Genomic DNA, 7,157 nt, shown 5'->3' with positions numbered 1-7,157 from the left:
AAAGCCACAGAGAAACCCTGTCTCGAAAAACAAACAAACAAAAAAAAAACAAAACAAAACAAAAAAAAAAAACGAGTGTCCATTTGATCTCATTTTTTGTTTTTACACTTTCAAATCATTTCTGGTAATTTTAGATGTAGAAGAAAGTGGTAAGAGACTGCAGTATCAATCTCCATTTCCGTCCTGGTGCTGTCCTGCATTGGGAAATTCTTTCAGTCAGTTCTCTTAGTGTAGTACATTCTTTCTGACTGAGGAATTAGTATTGTACTATTACTGTTATCATTGTCCATACTGATTTACATTTTCTTATTTTTGAAGTTATTTGTATATACTAGGCCTTCATTCAGCATTCTGTAACTCAGTGGGTGAGTACATGTGAATCTATTGCCACCATAAATGCCACAAGCTTTTCCTTCACCCACAAGGTTCCCCACTCCCGCCTTTCCTTATTTGTTTGTTTGCTTTTTAAATTTATTTTTCTTTTATTCTTCTCTCATACATTACATCTAAATCCACAGTTTACCCTCCTTCTCTTCCCTGTCCTCCCTCCTACCTCCCCAGATCCATGCCTCCTGTTTCCCTTCAATAAAGAGCAGGCCTTCCAAGGATATCAGCTTAACCTACTGTAATAAGTTACAATAAGACTAGGCACAAATCCTCATATCAAGGCTGGTTGAGGCAACCCAGTAGGAGGAAGAGGGTCCCAAGAGCAGACAAATGAGTCAGAGACACACCCCTACTTCCTTTGTTAGGAGTCCCACAAGAACACCAAGGTACACAGCCATAATGTATATGAGAGGACCTAGGTCAGATCCAAGCAGACTCTATGATAATTGCTTCAGTCTCTGTGATCTCCTATGAGCCCTACTTGGTTGATTCTATGGGCTGTGCTCTTATGGTATCCTCGGGCCCTCTAGGTCCTGAAACCACCCCCACTCTTCTGTGGGGTTCCCTTGGCTCCAACTAGTGTTTGGCTGTGTGTCTATGCATCTGCTTCCATCAGATGCTAGATGATCCTTAATGTAGCAAAATACCATTAGTAATCATTTCATTAAATTCTTTTTCTCCAAGTTGTGTTCGGTTCCACCCTGTGTCTCTGGACTGTCCAGCCTCTGATTCCCAGTCATTCAGGTGAGTGTCAGGTTGGACCAGGCATTGGTTGGCCACTCCCACAAGTACTCTACTGCCATTACCCAAGCACATCTTTCAGGCAGGAGAGATTAGGTCTAAGGATTTGTGGCTGGGTTGGTGTCCCAGTGGCACTGCTGTAATTTGGGGTAACTAGGAGTGGGTGGGGGTGATGCAGAAACCAATTGCAGAGGAAACTCCCTGAAGTCTCTGAGAGTGATCCTATCAAAGACCTGTAGTACTGGAGGATATGTAGCCTGAACCTGCCATCTTCCAGAACCAGACTTTAGGTGTGCACCACCATTGTCATTTTGCACATGGCTTCCATCACTTTTTACCTGATATGTTTCTCATGAGTAGACTGGCTATGGATTTTTATAAGGAAAATATCAGAGATAAAGTATCACTACCAGATCATGGAATGGATGCGCACCACCCACATGACACATGATTGGTGATGTTAATCTGAGTGAGTGACTGAGGCAGTGTTCCTCTGCCTAACACTGTTAGCCCGTGTTGTTACACTGCTTCCTTCTTTCCACATTGAATTCTTGTAAGGAAGGGAGTCAGTACACAGGACCCACACTTAAAGAGGAAGGGATTGAGATTCATCTCCAAAGAGGAGACTTGACATAAATTATTTAAAATTCTACACAGGATGTTTATTTCATGTTTTCTATTAATTTATTTATTGCATAACTTATGTCAGCGTGGGTTTATACTTTATGCTATAGCCCACTGCTACTTTGTATATGTTATTTCCCAGACTGATACAGCTTTGGCCTATGGGACTTCTTTTATTTGATTGCTATGTTTCCTTGAAGAAACTTTATGGCTATGCCCATATTTTCAAAAACTCATTTTTTTTATGTTACCTACTTATATTTATGTACTAAGCTAAGCATGAGTTTACTTTGATGTTTCCAACTCTACCCATCACCATATGGGTCATTTTAGTGTTTCTTGTGCATGTCTGTACCTGAAAAAAAATCATTTCCATTTGATAATCTTATTTACTTAAAAATGAATTTATTTATCTTTTTGTGTATGAATGTTTTTCCAGCACATAGACCAGTGCCCACAGAGTTCAGAAGAGGACACTGGATCCCTGGAACTGGAGTCATAGACAGTTATGAGGTACCACACAGGTGCTGAGAGCCAAGCCTGGTTGTCTCTCTATAAGAACAGCTAGTGTTCTTAGCTGCCAAAACGCCATTCCAGCCTCATTGTAACTTTGGACTCCAGCAGGGAGAAGCCTGGCTCCACCAGTCATTTATGTAAACATTAGTTCCTCTTGAAGGTTCTTTATCCCCTGCCCTAAATTTAGATTGAAGACTTTATAAGAAGTTTCTATCAAATTTTCATGGCAAATCGATTTTTTTTTGTATTTTTATTTCAGAAAACAGAAAAGCAAAAGCTGCCTATCTATTCTACGATGCTATCATAATCTTGTTAGTAAAGCCACGGACAACGTGGTTAACTTTCATGAAGATATAATTTCAAAACTCTCAACTGGAATAGTCTCCAGTCAAATTTCATGGGGCATTAAAAAGGTAGTACATCGAATTAACTGCTGCTCATCCCACGGGGACTAAGATGCCTTGGTACAAGAAATTCATCAACACAACGTACATCTACTGAACTAAAAAGGAGCAAAAAAAAAAAAAAATAGGTTCATCACAATTGTTCCACAAAAAATCATTCATTAAAATTTAGCACCTATTTATTATAAAAACTCTTAGTACATGAAGACTAGTAAGCCAGCTGTATTAGTTAATTTTTAGTTATTATAATAAAATACCCAAAGAACTGGTGAACTTTATAAAGAGCATTTGCTCTGGTTCCTGGTTCTGATCTAAACTGTGTGGTCATATGTGGTGATAACCTTGCTGGCAGAGTCCTGAGGTGATGTTGAACATTACATAGCAGAAGGCAGGGAGTGTAGGCTTACATCTTCTGATCTCTGGCTTTTTATGTAGAACATAAAGTTGAATTATAAGTGCTATAGCTAATGAGCATATTTCATCCTAGCCACTCCCCAAATATCCCCCTTCTGAACACCATTGTCCGGTTGTTTTACCCTTTCTGTCTGTCACAGTGGACACTGGACTCCGGGGGGTGAGTTCTGTCTGGCAGTCTGGGACCGCACTTTTCCAGCATTCCCTTCTGAAGCATGACTTTGCTGGGCAAAGTTTCCTGGCTGCAGTTTTTCGTTTTTTAAAATTCCTTTTGCTACTTGTGGAAATTTCAGGCCACTTTCTCCAGTATAGGCAGCTCCTGCTGAGGTTTTCCATCAGGTGAATCCGGACAGCCTTAAATGATACCTGTTTCTTCTCTCTTGCTGCTTTGAGACTCCTCTTTGTATTTAACCTTTGAGATCTTGATTCTAATTAGTCCTTGATTAGGCTTGGTTGAATTTAAAATTGACTAGGTAACTCTTTCCATATATTTGAATACTTGTGTCTTTCTCCGTGTTTTGCTAAGTTCCACTATCGTCTCTTAGACTTAGCTCCCTGTCCTTTAGCACTGTCTATAACCCAGATAATCCTTAATTTACTGTTTTATCCAATGTCTATTTTCTTACTATAATACTAAACCAAGGTGCTGCCATCTCCCATTTCCTTTTGGAAACACTCAGGAAGTTGTTTTTGTGCACAAACAACTGTTCAAATTGATGTTTCTGCTTCATTTATTCTCACTGCTTTTGTTAGAGTTGTGAATCTCTTGCATATTAGTAGGGTTTTACATTATTTCCATATCTCGTTCATTTTTATTCTGGTTTCCATCCAAGATTATGTACTTCTGTGCAGTGACTGGATTTACTTTAGCTGACAGCCCGAACCAATGGTCTTAGAGGAAAATGAACTCCATTTTATTCTGTGTCTCCAACCTGAATCTTATAGCATGCATTTTTCAGGGGACTTGATTCAGTAGCATTTGACCCAGGGTTGCTGGCTCCAAGGTAGACAACGATGGTTATGTCTGCACTGCAAAATTTTCTGTGAGCTTCAGGAGACAGGAAAACCCATAGAATGATGTTTCCCAGAGCAGTTTGTGCACATAGCCTTCTCATTACAGGACTACCCCTTAAGTCAAGACAGAGGAAGCACATGCCAAGCACCAGGCTCCAGTGCTAAATTCCGGGTTATTTCCTTTTTTCTCTCTGTCTTTAAGTCTATTTTGTCCACTACACTTCTCATTTTTGTTACTGGACATTTGATTACACTGTGAACCCTGAGATTGTGTTATTTACTGAAAAAACCTATTTCTAGTTGTGGTGCTGCTAAACCCTAGCACACACCATTAACCCAAGAGCTTTCTGCTTGAATATTGTAAATGGGATTAAGTAAAGTCAACCATAGGTTAAGGAGGTGGAGCAAGCAGTTGGTTGACAGGAAGTGAACATAAACAACCATAGAGAGTAAGAGGGAGCTAGGAGGATGGATACAGAGATGCTCAGGAAGTACAAGCAAGGGACATTCAATTTGAGGAGCTTTGTTTGGGAATAGGAGAAAGCTCTTTCTGGGACATCTGCAAAGGAGGAGGTCAGCCGACTGCTTTCTCTGCTTCTCTGAGCTAGCAGGTTTTCACACCAACATCCAGCTCTGGTGTCCTTATTGATAAACAACTGAGATTTAGTCAAAAAACAACACACCTTTCTCCAGCTGTTAGACTCCCCTTCCACCAGGGAGAAGCAGGAAAGCACTGGCTGCTTTAAGCTATCACTTCAACACTCAAATTTCTTTTTAAATAAAGATTTTGGAGATACGTTTTAAAATTTGATTTATTAAAGTACAAGTCTGACATATTTACAAGGAAGAAGTTATAAGACAATTATTGTTCAAGTTTTAAGTCTGTCTTTTGGTGTTCTAACATATTTGAGAAAGTGAAGTATATTGAGTAATTGTGATTTGAATGTCTAAAGGAATTTGATTAGTTATGTATATAAGTGGTATTAAATGCTTTACATAGATTTTATCTGTTAAGTTTAGGAATTAAGTACAATTTTCAAAGAGCAAGTGATTGTGAAGCTTCTATTTTAGGCAAAAATTCAGAAATAAAATATTCTTTCTCAAGTGATGTACTTTTAAGTAAGGCTGTATTTTAAAATATATAAGCTTAATAGATACATAAAAGTAACAACGAATACATTTCCATTTACGAAAACCTATCTCTTTATACTCACACATTTAAAAACATCAAAATATTTTTAATTACCGATGGTATTCAGTATTGTATTGCAGTAATTTGGAGTTAAAACTATAAAAATTTAATGATATAAAGAAAATCAGGTTGAGAGCATTTTGCCTCTGTAGAAATAAAAGATAAGTGAAGACCTATTAAAATAGCAAATGTTAAGACAGGCAGACTGGTTCTGAGGGTCAACAGTCCATGTGTAAAATGAAGTTGGAATGAACTCCCTTGTCAGCAGGTATCATGGAGAGATGGAGGAACGCGGTTCTGATACTCAGTCCCGTATTATTGGCAGGGTATCGGGGCATGAGAAACTTGAACTTTAGTGGGTGACTCCAAGGCTTTTGGCCTAAGAAATTGGAAAGTAGGGATGATAGTGACATTTGCTGAGACTAGAAAAGTTGTGGAGGAATTGATTGCGGTTGAGAGCCGGCCATTAGAAGCTTAGTTACGGAAATAGGTTTCTAGGCATCTAAATGGAAATGTCAAGCAGAGCAGGGTACATAGGAAGACAGAATAATGTCTCTTTGCTGGCTAAGGATGGCACTTCCAATCTTGTGAGGAGGGGCTTTGTGAGGTCCCCCAGGGAAAGAAAAAAACCCCACAAAACAAAACACCCCTCCCCTGACAAAATGCAGGGAAAAGAGGAGCATCCATGCAGCTGTTAGAGCCATGGTAGGCTGATTTATCGTCTGTATGACCTCCACGTATTTCATCTTGCTGGGTGGAATTGTAATTTAATTTTTTGAGGCAACACAGATTATTTTGGTGTGTTGAAAAGTCTCTTTTTCTAGAGACTGTTAAGCCATTTGTGGTTGCGACCTTGTGCTTCTGTAAGTTAACTTAAGCAGCTTTCATTATCTTCTGTTAGAATTGAAACGCTCGTCACACATGGAACAGCAAAGGCAGAACTCAAGTTCCTTGTCTCTTGCCTGAATCTCTTTAGACGGGTGCCTTGCTCAGCCTGGATATAGTGGGGAGGACTTTGTACCTGCCACAAAGCAATGTGCCTTGCCCTCTCTGGGGAGTGGGTTGGGGGAGTGGGATGTGGGGGAGGTGGAAGGAATGGGAGGAGGGGAGGGCGTGGGGACTGGGATTTGTATATAAAATAAAGAAAGATGGTTTGTTTTCCTTTTAAAAAAATAAAAGAAAAGAAATAAAAAAAAAGAATAACCCTCAAAACAAAACAAACAAATTTGTGACAAGTGGCTGCCAGCCTCTTGCTTGAGCAGCTGCAGTGCACATGTGTAGAAGCTCCACACAAGTGTTTATGGCTGTTAGTATCCTCAGGTTTTCCCTAATCTAGGCATTCTTTTTTGTGTCTCTAACAGTGATTCTTGTTTTTCTTTAAGTGTCACCCCGAATAGAAATCTCTTGAGTACTTCAGGAACATTAGTGTAAGTTTTCCTATATGTGAATTTTAGTATTCAGTGTGGTAGGCTTCAGAGTTAACCAGGGCTGTGTCATCATTTCCCCAATTCCCCCCGTGAACCCTGGGACTCTGGATGTGGTCTTCATAGTGAGTATATTTAGTCTCATTATAATTCATTTTGTTTAAACAATAAATTTGCATGGATATAGCCTAAGAGTTTTTAAAACTGAATTGAAATGGAATGATATCATTTTATCCCCTCCATTTCCTCTCTCCAGCACCTCCCAGGTGTCATTCCATCAATCCATCAGATGTTTCCTTCTGATTATTAGTGTTAGAAGCATGTATGATGAATAGGAACTAAAGTCTTTTTTTTTTTTTTTGGTTTTCGAGACAGGGTTTCGCTGTGGCTTTGGAGCCTGTCCTGGAACTAGCTCTGTAGACCAGGCTGGTCTCGAACTCA

The sequence above is a fragment of the Microtus ochrogaster genome, chromosome 5, assembly GCF_000317375.1.
Source record: "Microtus ochrogaster isolate Prairie Vole_2 chromosome 5, MicOch1.0, whole genome shotgun sequence".
NCBI lineage: Eukaryota > Metazoa > Chordata > Mammalia > Rodentia > Cricetidae > Microtus > Microtus ochrogaster.
Note: the sequence above shows the minus strand (reverse complement) of the source record.